We start from the raw sequence: 17,932 nt of genomic DNA, 5'->3' as shown, positions 1-17,932 counted from the left end.
GTAAATTATATATCATGACGCAGCCTATTAAAGAAATGCATTTTTAAAGAATCTGAAATTATTTAAAAGCTTATATTGTACAACTAAACTTTTTTTTAATGGCATTCCACATATGGAAATTAGTTCTTTTTAAAAAAAAAAAAATTGCGTTTTGGCCACCTAACGTGACTGTTTTTTCCACTTGTATCCAACATAACCTTTCTAACTAATGATAGAAAAATAGAATGCAGATATGCCAAAATGGGAATTCTAAAAAGTGACTTTTGACAAACTTTTAAAAGCAGAGCCATTTAAGTGAGACTGCCACACCCCACATAGATAGAGTTGGTTCAGAAATGAGTTACCATGAAAAAAGCCCTTGCCTGGTAATGGGTGACCCAGTACTTCTCAGTGTGGGGTGGTGTGAGGAGGGGAGGACACAGCCATTTGTGGAGGGAAGTTGTTCCTTTTGCAGGATGCAAATGACAGAACCCAGAGACACAGATGGCCATAGCACCCTCTACTAACTGCAACAACTAGAAACATCCCATTACACTTCCAGCCCCCCTCCCCCACCGGGGGGGAGGGGGAGCCAGGACTATCCCTGTTGAAAGCCACTTCCAGCATTTTCTACTGAGAACAGTGAATTCCAGAGAAGTTAAGTCATTTCCTGGAGGTTGTCCTGTTGGTATAGTCTGTGCTAGAACTCAGGTCATTTGAATCCACTTCGCTTCACGGGGATCAAGGCTCTGAGTCCAGATCTGTGATCCTGGATGAGCCTCTACAACCTCTCATGGTCTCAATTTTGCCCCAGTAAAAACCAAAACAAAATTATTTCCAAGTTCCCTTAAGACTTCAAATTAATATGATTCCTTAATCTCCCAGGAATGTCCAGGTTTTGCCTCGGTCTAAAGCACTTTGTCCACATGTGTGCACATGTGTGTATGCATAATTCAGGGAAGTAGTCAGGAAAATGCTAGGCCAAATTTAAAGCACAACTTATTGTTTAAAGAAAAAAAAAATTCTAAATTTTATTCTATTTTTAAAAGAAAAAAAGAAAACACTAGAAAGAGTAGCCCAAATATTTAGAAACTAACTTAAGGCTTTAAAGAATAACATTTCTTTATTAACAGAATCTGGTCATTATATCTCAGATAAAAAAACAATTTTTGGTCTTAGTTGAAGTCCAAGCAGCCCTACTGCTAAAAATAATTTTAAATGTTTCTTTTTTCACTGTGCTTAGAATTTCTTAATGGTTTTCACGTTTGTTTCAAAACATAACCTTTAAGAGTTTATGGTCGTTAATCATTGATACTTACATTACTCATACTTATTTCAGTGTCTAAAACGAAATGTTGATCAGTTTTTGTAAATTTAGAGTGTTTGGATTTTCTATATATAGTTTTTCAAAGTCAAACAGGTATAACTGCTGTTAGATGAATAGCAAATAAGTTATGAAAATAATTTTCTTTATATAGTCTCACGAAGACATTATTTTCTAATGTCTCTTATTGATGAATCTCAACTTTTTTTATCCGTCTGTCTGCGTAAGTGGACTGGTCTTATTGCCCTGAGAGTTGACTAATGCCCACCTTTCATACGTCTATTAGGCTTTCTACTGAGATCACTGCTCCCGAACGCTTGATATCAGAATCCTAGACATTCCCCCTGGCAGCATCCTCCCTAAAAATCTTTTTTTCCTTTGATCCTAAGGTATTATTTTTAAGTTTTAAAGAATTTTCTAGAACATCCCTGAGAAAACTTATCCTTTAATTCTTCTTAGTTCTTCTGAGCCAAAAGTCTTCAGCTAAGAAAAAAAGAAAATGCTCCTCTAATAAATCTTTGACATTGGTGTTGTACAGGGAGGCAGTCTGGGGACTGGGGGCTCTCAGAATACACTTATGTAGCACTTCCTAAGCCTTTTCAATGAACTGCACTTAATGCAGAGAATAAATGTGTGAACCTACAATTGTCTGGGAATATACCAAGCTCGGAGTTCTTTTGAAGTCTTAACATTTTACATTAAACAGTCATGCAAATGCTGCATTTTCCTCCATAACATGTTTAAATATTTTTTAAAGAATGTTTTATATTACTTACCAACTAGTAAAATTGATACTTTTATGCCTTTAAATACATCTTCTGTACCTCCTGGAAAATAATGCCCAGTATGAGGTGCACTGCATGAATGACAGGAACATAGATGAGGTTCCCTGAGGGCCACTGGAGGTTTCAGCTACTCGGGCCCTCAGTGTTACTTAGCTCAGTTGCCAGGGACAAATGTCAGTAAGTATAGGCTATTTGAATGGCTACAAAATAACGCAGCTCCAGGTATGGCTAATTTAATTCTTCTGAATCTCTTACCAACCAGTGCAAATTGGCACAGTATTGTTTGAGCTCAAAGGTTGAGACCAATCATAATAGGATAGAAATGGGAGCATCAGTGCATGTCTTCAGTTGGACCACACACAGCAGGGTGATATACCAAGTGGTTCCCTGAAGTTGACTTAATTAGTCTCTAAACATTTTTACTAGAAATTTCTGCACTCTGGCACAACCAGCTGCTTTGAAGCAAGCATTTGATCAAGCATTATCGTGATGTGACTAGATCTGGTGACAAGGAGAATATGTGCCATGTGTCTGTTTCCATTCATTTCTTGTCAAAACAGTCTCACTTTCATGTAGACACTGGCTGAGGAAAGTCAAGAATTCAACTATTTTCTCTTGAAATTTCAATACTGAGGTAAAGCCATATATACATAGAGTACTTTATAGTTTCTTATCTCACAACAGCCTTTTGAATGATCAATAAAGAACCAGAGAGGTTATGTATTTTGCTCGGGTTCACACAGGTTACTGGTGAATAGTAGAACCTGGCCTCATCCACATCACCTGGCTTCAAGTCTGGCCTTCCAATACACCACAGAGAATGTGTAGTTAGCGTTTCGGTTTTTTTTTTAATATCCAAAATAAATATTTTATTTACCTCCAGTAAATAAAACTGGAGGTGCTTCTATAGTCATGCAGTTTCTTTAAAACAGCATAGATCATGCCCAGTTGCAATGGCTTGAGATAATTGGCATTGATCGTCCTTAGCATACATGTTTGCCAATTTGGAATTCTGACCATAAGATACACATCCCTTGGTTAAAAAAGAGAATTCATTGTTCGTGATTTAACATGACATACACATTAGCCAGAGGGCAGTAGGAAGCCACTTGATCTTCTGAAACAAAAGCAAATAGAACTTTAGAAATACTTCTAACCTATGTTCAAAAATATTGTGTAACTGAATTTGATCACCATTTCACTTCTCATTCATTTGCAAATACCAGTTGAGCATCCCTGTATTTTACATCAGGCACTGTAACTTGGTGTTGGAGTACAGCACTTGGCCACATGGAGCCTCCTGCCTGGGCCACTGAAAACCAGACTAAGGATGATTTGGGCTACTAAAAAACATCTCTTCTGAGGGTGGAAAAATCACTATTAATTATCAAACCAGGGAGGCATTTAACAAGAACAAATGAAATTATTTTCCAAAGAACTGTTTTCCTATTAAAAAAAAGGATGGTATAAAGTCTGATGTATAATTATGTTTGAGTCACAGTTTAGATTTCACGCTTGAAATAACAAATTGTTAATCTGATTGAGTGAGGTTATGGGTTATCTTTCCTTATTATCTGATAAGGTGAAAAATAATTTTTAATTAGATATATTGCTTGTCAAAATAGCCAATAATAGTCTACAACAAATAACTAGAGCAAAATTTAATGCAGTGAAAAAGTCTATAAAAAATTTTATATTTTAATTGTGTGTTTGAAGGTTTTGTGCCTAAAAGCAAACCATTGTATTACTTTGTCTTACTTCTCACTGACTATAGGCAATATTTTAGGGAGGTATCACTATTCTCTGCCTAATCCTATGAATTTTGAAATGGAAGATATTTAAAATTTAATATTCAAAAATTATTTGGCTTGACTCAAGGGTTTTATTTACTAGGTCCATGTGCATTTTGCCACTGTACTGTCCTCCCCCAAACAAAACTAAAAAAAAAAAAAAATAGAGGAAAAAAAGAAAAAGAAAGCAAAAGAAAACTACAAAATCTAAATAAAAATGGAAAGGAATGGCTCATCCCTACTAACAAAGAGGAAAAGTCCTAATTCCAAAATTTTGGCAAACATCCTATATTATTCAATTTAGTACTTACTGTGATAATGTTGTCCTTTAGTGATTTCAATAACCATTTCTTCTACTTGCCTTTTTAAAACTGCCTGACTTAATTCCATAAATCCTTATTTATCATAATCTCTTCCTCATTAAGTCTAAAAACATTTTAACCTATAAATGTACATATAAATAAAGGGAGATGGGGGATTCTCTTTAATAATAAGGCAACCCAGACCAGCAAAAGGTATATGTACCAAAAAGAAGAAGAAAGACTAAGAAAAATGTAAGTAAATTGTGTTTTTAAGCAGAGAAATTTATATTATGTATATGTGTTTATTTGTATAAAATGTAGACTAAATACTTATTATTTGCGTGAAATTTAAGACTGACGCCATAATTCCAACTTTAATTTCTCTCCTGATGAAATTATTTTTATCATGTAACAGATATTTCCAGATTGCTGTTGATAAAATGTTTCATTCCACAGACACCTATTGAGCGTCTACTGCTTGCCAGAAACTAACTTATATACCGTTCATTCCCTCAAGTTCACAATCTAGCAGAGGTTTCATATTTAAGAGATTATATTCCCAAGTGAAATCCACTTCCACAGGGTGAGCTAGAACTAGTATGACAGTATGTTTGAGTTTGTTGGCTGAAAACTTCTATCATCCCCTTTTATTTTCCTTCAGCCTCAAGTTATTTATTTTCATTCTTTAATGTAGAATAAGAATTTCCACCACATAGAGTTTCTAAATATTCATGTTTAAATTACAGTTGCTGGCCGGGCGTGGTGGCTCACACCTGTAATCCTAGTACTCTGGGAGGCAAAGGAGGGAGGATGGCTCGAGTTCAGGAGTTCAAGACCAGCCTGAGCAAGAGCGAGACCCCGTCTCTACTAAACTTAGAAAGAAATGATCTGGACAGCTAAAAATATACAGAGAAAAAAAATAGCCGCGCATGGTGGCGCATGCCTATAGTCCCAGCTACCCCGGAGGCTGAGGCAGTAGGATCACTTGAGCCCAGGAGTTTGAGGTTGCTGTGAGCTAGGCTGATGCCACGACACTCTAGCCCCGGCAACAGAGTGGGACTCTGTCTCAAATGAATGAATGAATGAATGAATGAATGAATAAATAAATAAATAAATAAATAAATAAATAAATAAATAAATAAATAAATAAATTACAGGTGCTGTCTGAAATCTAGTGACAATGTATTTGAATGAAGACAGTTCCCATTTCAGCAAAAGAAAATAGGATTCTAGGCAAAAATGATGGTGAAAATCATCAGTTTTCTACTCCCATCACTCTTTTGTTTGATGGTTTAAAATCCCAGCCTGTGCTGAGATAGGCGCCGTCACCCCCTGCTGATCCCTGATGAACGCTCAACGCCCATCTGAGCAACGTGGTTATCCTCCTTCCACTGGGGCAACGCTGGTCAATGAGATGGCTGAATAAAGGCTTTTCTTTTCGTTATTTTTGCCCATTTTAACCTAAGATAGATTTAGAATGGTAAACTAAACAATAAAAATAGACTTTCAAAATCAAGACTCAGGAAAACAGACACAGAACAGTGACAAAAGAGCGGCAGCAAAGGCACAGGCTGAGGAAGGACGCGGCCCGCCCCGCGGTCCTGTTAGTTAATCTGTGTCACGCGCCCTCTAGTGGGCAGTCTGAGGGACAGGGGAATTGGGTTTGCCGAGAAAGGGGGCGATAACCGGGACTTGAAAGTTCTCCACCATTTTCAGCCTTCAGCGACCCCTGCATATTGCCAAAGCCACAACTATATCCCAGGCATTTTTTTAAGTGATCACTTCTCAGGTTGTTTTTTTCTTCTTCCAAAATATTTCACAAAACTGTCGCTACCCTCTGCACGGTATTCCCACCTGCTGCCTCTCAAGCAAAACAAAATCACAAATGTAGCTAAATATTGAGCAGTGCCCTAGTCTACACTCCGGATACACAGGAAATGCTACCGTGTTCTTTCTACCCTCAGTCAGAAGCAAGACAAGGGCTCAAAATGGTGTTTTTGTTAAGAATCACTCCTGGCCCTGTTGGAGACAAAGCTGTTGGGTTGACTCACTCCAAAACCCAGTTTCCATTCTACTTGAAGATTATAAGGAGAGCCTAAAATATGCCTAAATTGACTTTGGGAAAAAGTGACAGGTGGTTTCTAAACTCCCCACAGACATCTGTGGGTGCTGGCTAGAAATTCTGTTGCAGCCAGATTTCTGGCCCATCTTTAAAGCAAGATGCTTCTAACGTTCTTATTTGTAGTGTATGGGTTAGGCTATTTTTTTAACCTGCAAATTATAGTCACATCTTAATGGTTAATTGAAATTAGGAGGATTTTTGTAAGGAAAACATATACACAGAAAGAAATATGTACTAATATTAATTACCCAAATTACCCAACAAAATGCTATCACCAGAATTAATTAACAAAGATGAATATGCTATGAAAATCTCACTAAGGAATTGGCAAAAATCTTCCTATTTAGTTCAAAACCAAAGAAAGAAAAAAAAAGCACAACTTAAAAAACACTAGGTTCTTCACACAATAGCCAGGTTTCAAACTTATGCAATTTTAAAGAGGTATGATATTAAACCATAAAAAATTCAAAAGTGAATATATAAAAAAGTTTTATTAGGCAAATATAAGGTACCATTAGTACATTGAAGCATTTTTAATAACCTTTAATTTAACAACGTAATGGTGATGTCTGCTCTTAGCACCTTGCTTTCAATCTGAAGTCTCTTCCGTTTTATATTGTTGCTGTGTTTTCGCTTGCTTGCTTTGTTTTGTTTGAAGAAGTGAGGGTAAGTGGGAGAACATGTCTAAATGGGAAAATTATTGGGCAGCTTATTAACATTACTCAGTATATCCCAGAGTGCAATGGAAACCATCTGTGGAAATGCCGCAGCCTTCTCACTCCTTTCCACCTCTCTGTCAAGTTTCTCCATCCTCGTTTGGAAACAGGTTCTTGTGGTCAAATCTGAGATCCTGCCCACTGAGATTTTTCACTCCTCTCCTGCCTGCAGTAGTCCCTAGCAATCCTTCTCTAGGGTCAGCCTGATCAGAGTACCTCAGGTACCAAGTCAAAGGCAGGACCAAATGGGCCATTAGCAACAGCAGCTTGAAGTCCAAAGCCACGAGTAACAGGAGGATGTCCAAGCACTCAGAAAACTTAGGCTTAAGGACAAAGGCACTGTCTGCATACAATATAATAATACGATATAATCAAAAAACAATGACACAATATTTTCCCCCATTATTAACAAAAAAAAAATACAGTATTTTTTAAGCCTCTATTAAGTTTTTGAACTTCAAAGGTAAATAGCTGGGTTGATGAGAAAGGTGGTGACTAATTCGCTAACTTATCACAAGGCATCATCCTAAATAAAATTTTCCATTAGATTTGCCTGTGTAACAGGTTCATCTGTCTGTTTCCAGGGCAGTAAACAAAAAGGAAAATACCAATATTACCCTTTTTATCATTTTCAATGGTAGCAAACATTCCAATCAGGGAATCCTGATATTACTCCAGTAGTTTTTATATGGTTCTGGGCCAAAACTGTAATAGCAATTGAAACAAAACTTTAGCAAAGGATACAAAAGATATTAGGGGTAGAGTGAAAGCCATACTGAAAAATTGTACTTTGGCATACATCCAATTATAAATAATTTCTATTTAGATTAGGATTTTAAAAATTCCTTCATATAAAAATATCTTTAGGTGATCATTTGAAATTAATAGTTTTCATCTTATTATAAATGTGAGACTTTTTTTAAAAAAAAAGACATAACTTAAATGAGATGGTATGCAGTAAAGCACCTAGCACAATGCCTGACAAATAGGAAGTATTTTCTTTTTTAAAAGTATTCCAAAAGAAATCATTCCATTCACATTTGTGTGCTAATTATTTAGTCTTCTAAAATTCTTCTGTAGCTTCTTGAACAAAGTTTAAATGTGTGTGTGATTATAACTCACTGTTATGTAAAATATAGGACATTTTATTTGCTAAATTACATATATACGTGTGTGTGTGTATATATATATTTATATATATATACACACACAGCTGATGTGACTTTAAAAAGAGAGTGACATTATTTGGACAAATAACATGCTATAAAAACTAGATAGTGCATTTTTTATCTAATTGCCTTAACTTTTTAATGTTTAATAGACAAATGCCAATTTCTTCTGGAGGAAATCAGCGTCCTACAGTTGCTAAGACTTCAGCTACACTACCCATTTGAAGAGCCTTTTACAGCCTCTTTATTACTACAAATTTAAACACATTTAGTCATTACATGAATATTCAACATGCTGGGCCATATTTTTGCTTTAAATATTTGTAAGCCCAAGGATATGTTCTATAAAGTAATATTCATATCCAATTTGGTTCTAGTTTTACCATAATTGGCTATTTGCCAGAATAAACCACAAAATGAGAATAAAAGCTTTGGGTGTTAAAATTTTATCTTCATTAAATTTTGTTTTGAAAATCTAAAGTCTAGATTGTCATCAAGATAGATTTCATAAGGGATTTTTTTTTTTGCTTTTTTAAATGTTAATCTTATTGATCAAGAACCGTAACAGAGAGGGAGGCTTATTTCCTGTTTCAATTTATTTAAAATGCTAGGTCATAAAAATGTAGATGGAGCCCTGATTTCCTATAAGAGCAGTGGAGCTGGGTGATCACCAAGGACTACATATGATGCAGCACATTGTACGGTTCTTACATTGCCTAAATGCAACTACTTCAACCAGAGCAGTGTGGGCACCGTGGAACCAGGGGGTGCCGCTAACTCTAATATTAAAGACAGGCTGACTTGGAAATTCCTCCGTTGAACCTGCAAAGGAATTTCCAAGATATACTAAAATTTCACCGTCAGAGTATCTGGTGGCCATCATCAGTAAATGGAAAATAATACTTCAATTTTAATTAGGTTTTTTGTTTGGTTAGTTGGTTGGTTGGGTTTTTTGCTTAACAATTTCATGAAAACTTTAGTATAACACATGACTTAGCTTGGACTTGAAATCAACTTATTATGATGCTTAAAAAATAATCCATGTTCTAAATCATAACTGCATGACAATTTAGATCTTATTACTATTTAGTTATAGTCTAACAAATACTGTATTCCTCTGTTTTCTCAAAAAAAATAAAGTTCCTAGTTCATTAAATAGTATTCAGATAAAGCATTATGCTACCCAACCAGCTCACTAAATGTATTTATTACCTGTCTCTGTGTAGCTTATGTAAAACCTCAACGCTGACTGTCCCGTGTCTGCGGCATTTAAAAGCTGCTACTGTGATTGTCTCATCTCTCTATGCCAACACCTTATGTTATGGTGTCATGTACATAGGCCACGGTACGAAACCGACTGTCAACTGCTTACTCAACATCTAGTCCTTAAACGTTTGAGACAGTGTAATAACGCTTTTAGTTAAAATGGCATTTGAAGTAGTAGTGTTTTTTAACTGTTTTTTCAAGCTTGTAATAAAAATCTCTGCGTCACAGCTACATAGTCAAATGACATGAAGTAACTCAGTTTAAAAGTGTTGCCTACTAACAAACTAAAGAGAAATATCTACTAATTTTCCCATATAATGGCTTAAATTATTTTCCATAGCCAATGTAGACCTGCCTCAAATGGTTTCTTTCATGACTATTATGTGTAAAATAAAGGGAGGACATTGTGGTGCCATTTTTACCTGGCTGATATTAGCTCTTTTTGCTACTCAAAGGATGTACATCCCTCAGAAGTAACCCATCTATGGAGGTTCAAAAGTACATATTTTTTAATTTTAGTCTCTAAAAATTAAAGTTGGGTATCTACAAAATTAATGTATAGACTTTCAAAGGACAGCATTTGGGGGGAGGGGGAGGGAAGAGGAAGGAAGGGAGGGAGGTGGAGAGGGAGAGAAGGGGAAGGAAGGAAGGAAGGAAGGAAGGAAGGAAGGAAGGAAGGAAGGAAGGAAGGAAGGAAGGAAGGAAGATGATGAGACGAAAGGAAAGGGAGGGAAAAAAGCTAATAAAGGTAAATCTCTAAATGAGGGAAGCTAAAGTTTATAGTGTATATTTTTTGAAAGTTGATTGGCTTTGAGAAGGCTGAATGTGTTCGTGTGTGTGTTTGTGTGTGTGTGTGTGTGTGTGTGTGTGTGTGTGTGTGCACGTAGGCATGCATGTGTTTGGAGTCAGGAAGGAGAGCCTGAATTATCTACTGCTTTTTTGGTTAACTAGAGTCATATTTTTAAAAATTTGTCTAATTCCCCAAACTTATTAATTCAATATTTAATGCTAAAATTATTAGCTTATTGTTAAACTCAGGACAACTCTATGAAGACTCACATAATAATTTTGTGAAAATGTATGTGAAATTGTTCAGTACTATCACTAACTAATATACACAAAAAACCTTGTTGGGAATAATCATAGGTGATTCCCTATAAAACAGGTTAATATATAAGCTATTCTTTTTTCACAAGTTGTAGAGATTTTAATTTTTTGTATTAAGTCCCTAACACCTCCCAGATTGAAAACACCCAAAACTATTTTTAAAACCTAAAGAATAGAGTATAAGAAATTAAGCATTAAATTAATAGCTCTTAAAATTGCTATATATATGTATTAAGGAAAACAATTTCATATTTCTAAGTTATACATGGTATTAAATTTATAGGTACAGTTGCATGAAGCATCATTCACTTTTATTAACTTCAGTGTTTTAGAGGGTTTTCATACCAGTCTATGAATGCTCTGAATGCTGCAGGGAAAAAGAAGCACAATCAGTATTTTATTTTTTTCAGATTTCTCAATTGAGTTAGCCTGTCCTGTCCACACACATAATAGCATTAGCATTTCATCTTATGCTTTGTTGAAATACTTTTAATCCAAACTCTCAGTAGAAGTTAAAGCATATGCATAAGTGGTTAAGTCTTGTCTAGTCTCATTCATCTGCCTCAACATGCTTTATTTCATTATATTTGCATACAAAATGTTTTGATTTCAGTTTTGTAAAGAGGATACGATTTAGCATACTCGTGTTTGTTCAGCTGTCCATCTTGCACCATTAATACAATGCCTTTCTCTCCCATTTAATGGTGTTTGTATCAGTGTCCCCATATCTGCTGCATTTTAACTCCATAAAAAGAAAATGTGATTTCGTATGAATAGTTTTGCTGATCAACTCAATATTTCTGCACCAATCAGCATACTTATATGCATGTAGTAGTCTGTACAATTGTTCAACATCAAATTACTTGTTTACTTTATGTCAAAATGTCTATAAAATTGCCGGCATTGTTCTCCATTTCAGTCTGGTAGAATAAGCGAGATAGAAAATAAATGTGTAAATGAATCATCTGTGTCATTTCAGTTCTCTGCATGAAGCCACTTTCACATTAAGCATGGGACACATGCCTGCCACCCAACAACCCATGGTTTCTGGACACCTCATTACTGACTCTTTAGGCAGGTAGCTTTTGGAGGAAGTGTAGAATAAAACTGCCAAATCCGGGGTGGGAGGAGGGGGATAAAAGTTGAATCCATTACCATCCAAAGAAAAGAAGGACTGCACTCTCCTTTTCAAATGAATCCTTTTACACAGCAGACAGATGTGTGTCATTTGGTTTATGTTTTTTAAAAATTCAACTCAAACCACCTTGCCAAGATCCTGGGATAAAATAATCAAACAGCTTTGAGATAGTTTTGAGATAGTCTGTCTCTGCCAATTCCTGATAATCTTTGTTGGGTAAATCAAGTCTTAACTCCTGACCTCAGGGCCAGCTTCTTGGGTGTGTGACTTGTGCAGACGACACTCAGAAGGGTTAACACTTGATTTAATGCCCTGCTGTCACCATCTTGAAATTCTGTATAGTTTTTGAAGGAGGGGCACTGTATTTTCACTTTGCATTAGGCCCCGCAAATTATATAGCCAGTCCTTCCTGACTGGTGGGGTAAATGGTAAGACCACCCATTAATTCAGACTCTCCAAGGCAAGAGGTTGACAGACAGTGAGGAAAGAGGTTTATTTATTTAATAAAAGCTTATATAGTACTTACCATGTGCCAAGTCCTGTACATACATTTGGTCATTTAATCCTCTTAATGCTAGTAGTACTATCATCCCCATTTTACAGATGAGGAAGTCAAGGCACAGAGAAGTTAAGTAGCTTGGCCAAGGTTGCATAGCTAATAAAACTAGGATCTGAACCCATCCTCACTGCAGAATGTGGGCACCTGACCGCTGAGGCCATGCCGGCACCTGCTCTGCTATGCTGCCTTTCCATCAAAGAGAACTTCCTCATTTTGTTTGTTAATAGAGTGCTGGAGCTATGCATTGCAGTCTTTACCTTAAAGACCTTTGCTTAATAGTATAAAAGTTTCAAGGATGACACCTTCTAAGAAATTGCAGCTCTCCACAGCAACATTTCCTCACTCTTATTGTCAAAGACACTTGCCTGAGTTAAATTAATGAAGGGAGGATGTGTATAATATTAAGCAGAACATTCCCAGTGTGTTTGTGCCCCAACACAGGTGTGAGCACAAAGTGCCTGGTCTCTCCAAGCCAACTCCCACACTGACGACGGAGAGGGAAGAAGTCACGAGGAAGAAGGGCTGGCCAAGGGCTTGATAACACCTTCTTCCATTCACTCCCTCTGCCTTCCTAGTTCAAATACCACCATGCAGCTTCCCAAAACTAGAGGGGCCAGGATGCAGGAACAACTGCTACCATGGGTGTCATTTCATTGAAAAGAGGAAGAAGCACGTGGAGGATGCACTTTGGTGGGCAGAAGAGGTTGGGGCTGTTGATGTAGAGTGATTTGGTCCTGGATTCTGAGAATTAGACAAGAAGCAGTGTGCTCGCTGCTCATTCAGTGTGCAGGAGCCCTTCTGCTCTGGGCCAGTGCTCAAGGTCCAAAGCTATAGAGGAGGAAAGAGGGATCCCCAAAAAGCCTGCTTTACCCCACCCCTCAGGCTTTCAGGCTTGATTGCACCACCCAGGAGCAACTGTTCCAGTGAAAACTTGACAGGAGTCTCCAGTCGTCCCAGAGGGCTGGCAGCCGCCAGGGGAAGGGCGATCTGTCCACAGAAGGTAATATAAATCCTCTCCTTCATAAGCTTCTCCATTCTATCCACCACACTCACCTCCTGAATCCTCCTTTTCTGAAAATTCAAGAGAAACAGACTAAGAGAGAAAAATAATTGAGAGATGTCGGGGGAGGAGTCTTCCACTCCTAGATTCCATCTAAATTAAGAGAAATGTAATAAAAACGGATCTCTCTCCCGTTGACCTGGTTGCAAAATTCCCACCCCAAGTTATGGTCCCTTCCTCTCTCTGCTCCAGTCTACCCTCCTCACCTTCCTCCTTCAGCCCTAGACAAACAAACGCTACAGTGTACAATTTGGGCCACCAAAAAAAATGGAGGCAAGAGGGGGAACAGGAGCATGGCATCTACCCTAAGAAAACTAAAAAAAGATTTTTTTTTCCTCCCTTTTCCACCTTCTTCCATATTCTACCTCATGTAAACAGATGGGTTGAACAGCGTGACTCAGACGGCGGCACAACAGCAGAGAGAGTGCTGGAGCCAAAACTGAGCATACTCAGCCCCAGGGCTTTCATTTCTCAACCCTCAGACCTCCCCTGGCAAGTCTTCTAAGAACTGTAGTTTATAGAGTCCCCTAGCAAGCACTTTAGAGCACGACTGGCAACATGGTCAGCGACCCCGATCCGGGCTAAATGTTGCATGGGCGCCTCTGATTGGCTGACACGTCGTGACAGCTCACATGACTTTCAACTTGATCATTCCACACGCCATGGAACGTGCTGCCAGGAAGCATCAGGATAGAGCATGAAGTATCCGGACTCATCGCGGTGTTCAAGGTTGTCACAAGACATGGGTTTTACCTCTGGCCTCCGTAACTCACAAATAGCCTGGATAAACTTGAAACACCTTCAGAAGAGAGTCACAGCGACCCCCCTGGCCAAATCAAAGAAAACAGGAAAGGTGAAAAAAGAAGGCCGACTTAAGACAGACATATGTTCAAGGACAAATTTTTTTTAAATTATACCCCCACACTGAAAGACAGGAATAACACTCGTATGATAACTTAGAAATATTTTGTTGAGTGATTTTTGAAATAGCATTCAATGATTCAACACATATTGTGTCTTTCTGCACTAGGCACTGTGCTAAGGGCTAGGACCCAAGAATAATAAGATGGGGGTCTCAAAAAGCTTAGAATCAGCCTTACCAGGATGGCAAACAGTTGGCAAGATGTGGCCATTCCTGCCATGCTCCCTGCCATCGCCCATGTTGACCATTAATCATGTATTCTTTGCCACTGACCCAACGTGCAGCCTTAGGCTACAACACCCATATCAGCCCCCACCAGGCAGTAGGAGCTGCTAATCCCCAAATTACTCAATGTTTCTTTATCACCAAATAGACAAAACCCCTAATGTCTCCCTCCATAACAACGATCGTGATCATTATTATTATTATGGTGGCTAATGTACTTTGAGAGCCCATTATATGCCAGAAGCTGTTCTAAGAGCTTTATAAGCACTGCCGTCTCCTTCAACCCCATTTCTCTAAAGTGGTTGGTTAACAGAAATCTCATGTAGTCCTCACTGAAGTTTCATTTAAAGGAAATGGGAATAAACCCCAGTATGAGGAAATTAGATGTCCTTCAGACAAATTTTCCGCAGATGATGGATGTTTCACATTAGCGGTAACGAGAGAGCTGGTGATGTCGTCTTCCTGGGATGTCTTCAGAATGAGGATAGATTCCCACGCAGCTGTAATGAGAAGTGCAAACCTGTCTGAATGAAGAAGGACGAACCAGATGACCTTTCTGTGTTCTTTTCATTTCTGAGATTCTATCATTTGTGGTGCTCCAGAAGCAAATTTATTTTTTGCTAAAGTCTGTGGTAAACTGTATTCATTAGATTGTCTTCACATCCACTTAGCACAAATGACAAATTAGTGAAGGGGGAGGCAAGCAGTTTGCAAAAACATATTTTGAAACTTCTATTAATTGCATATCTGCATTTTGTGCTGAAGCACAAATCTCATTTAGAGAATTACTCTGGAAAGGATCTCAAAGCGAGTGCTAGACATGATGTGAAGGTTGAGTCCTGGAAACCCAAGCAAACGAGTCACTGTAATGTGTATGAATAGATTTGTGCTAAAATGTCTTATGTGAACATTTATTACTTGTAGATACAAACTGATTCTGAAAACCCAATGATTTAAAGAAGAAATAAAAACAATGAGTAACAGTAGATGTTTTCTATTTTAAGAATTCAAATTTTTTTCTAATCAGAATTCATAAAAACATAATTTATGTTGCATCTGATTTTAACAAGAAATTGCCTTAAAATGCTTACTATAGTTTCCCAAAGAAGCTAGAGCTTTAAATAAGAAAATCCCATTCTATTTCTCAGCTTTAAATAATGGCATTCCAAAGTCTGTGTTCCATTACGTAGGATCATCTGGTTTTATCTAGTCTTAAACTCATTGCCAACAGGGTGAAGCACAGCCTATTGTGCTCTTGGTCCCCAGCCCACCATCACCCAAAGTAAGGTTGATAGAGATCTTCCCAACAAATTAGAATTCCAATTTCCAGTGACTAACTTAGAGAAAGAACAAAGCACGTGCCAGCTGCCATGGAGCGGGGAAAGGGCACAAGAAAAAGAAGCTGGAAAAGCGATTTACAAATTATCAAGATCCTCATCAAATCAGGAAATGTAGCAGGAGAAAAGATATGAAAGCTCCTGTCTTTTCATTGATATAATTTTAAGTTTGATGCCTTCTTTTATTTTATTTTGCATTTTAGGAAAGCCACAAGGAAAGAGAAAGTCTAGCACATCATGATTGTTGAGCATTGTGTCGCCTTAGAAACTTTACACAGATGCCAGCTGTATGCTGACAACATCAAATGGATGCTTCTACTCCGAGGGTACGAGTCTTTCTGTGGCCCCATGGACGGTGGTCACATCATTGGGTGTGGTGCCAAGAGAGGGACGCAAGACCTGGGCAGCCAGAATGAGCATCACCCATGACAGCTGCAACGCACTTCACCAGACAAGCTGGACCATCGTGGACAGCATGAGCCTCAGTCATCGCTCAGCTCTTGGCCTTCCTGACCACATTGTTCTCTCTCTCATCCACCTGCTCTATGTCCCTCAGAGCTCACCACACTCTGAAATCTACTTGTTTATTTATTTGTTTATCATTTGTTTCCCACTCCCACCACCTTCCCCCAACCAGCACAAGCACTTTGTGCAGGCAGAGACGAACGAGTCTTCTGTTCATCTCCAAACTTCCTGCACCTGGGTCTCACTCAGTAAATGAAGATTTATTTATTAAATGAACAAGTGAGCAGATGAGGATGGAACAAAGAGAAGGAGAAGCTGATCACTGAGAAAGCTGAGAGCAGGAACAGGTCTGAGGAAGTTGAGGGAAATGGTTCAGAACCCAAGACTGTTAAAATGAGAGGGAACCAGGACATCGCACCTTAGGAGGGACCTGGGAGGGGTGACATCTTAAACCAGTCACCCCAAGCTGAGCCCCTTACACTATGCAAGGCCCTGTGGGAAAAACAAGGTACAAACAGAAGCAGCTGTCTCCTCAAGGAGCCTACAGCGTGGTAGGGAGCCTTCCTGTAAATTGTCATCTATAAAAAGAGGCAGAGTAGAATAAATGCTGGGACAGAGGTGTCAGCAGAGTGCGGCACCACTGCAGGGATCTAGAGGTTAGTGTGGAGATTTCGGAGGACTTCACGAAGGAAACAGCATCCATGCTGAAGGGTTTCTGAAAAGCCGAGAAAGGAAAAGAAAGCACCCAATTCGAAGGGCACCATGCTTAAAATTATGAAAGCGCCCATTGTGTTCCAGAAACAGCAAATACTTCACTGAATGCGTAAAAGTATTGCATTAGTCAGAGTTGTCCAGAAAGACAGAACCAGTAAGATAGAAAGCTATAGTTACATGAGAGAGGATTTATTAGGGGAATTGGCTCGTGTAATCAGGGAGGCTGAGAAGTCCCATGACAGGCCGTCTGCAAGCTGCAGACCCTGGGATGCTAGTAGCACGACTCAGTCCAACTGTGGAAGCCGAAGGTGTAATTCTCAGTCTCAGAGCCGGGGGCCACAAAGGCTGGAGACACTGGAGTTCCGATTTCCAAGGGCAAGAGAAGAGCCTTCCAGCTCCAGGAGGGAGGGCGCGATTTGCCTTCCCTCCGCCTTTTTTGCTCTATCCAGGACTTCCAACTCAAGGGATGGTGCCTGCCCACGCTGAGGAGAGACCTTCCTCACTCAGCCCCGACTCACACGTCAGCCTTCTCTGGAAATGCCCTCACAGTCGCACACACAGGGAAGTGCTGCTTTCCCAGTTCCTTAGCTGTTCCTTAATCCAGTCAGGTCAACACCTAAGATTAACCATCACAGGACAGAGTGGCTTGGGCCTAGAGGCTGTAGGACCTTGAAAGAAATTCTACGTTTCTCAGTAGAGAGTGAGAATTCCTTGAGAAAGAGGATGGCATGATCAGATGTGAAGCAAACAGAGCGTTGTAGCAAACAGGGGGGAAATTGGAGACGGGGAAAAAGTGACTGAGCTCTTGCTCTGCGGTAAAGAACGTGCTCGGAGCTTGACATGCCTAATCATTTACAATAATCACAATAACCCCCTCGTTGAGCAAGGCACAGCGACTATCCATTTTATAGTATAGAAACTGAGGCTTAGAAAGTGAGTTTTGGAAGCAGGG

This window comes from Lemur catta, chromosome 9 (genome assembly GCF_020740605.2).
Source record: "Lemur catta isolate mLemCat1 chromosome 9, mLemCat1.pri, whole genome shotgun sequence".
Taxonomy (NCBI): Eukaryota; Metazoa; Chordata; class Mammalia; order Primates; family Lemuridae; genus Lemur; species Lemur catta.
Note: the sequence above shows the minus strand (reverse complement) of the source record.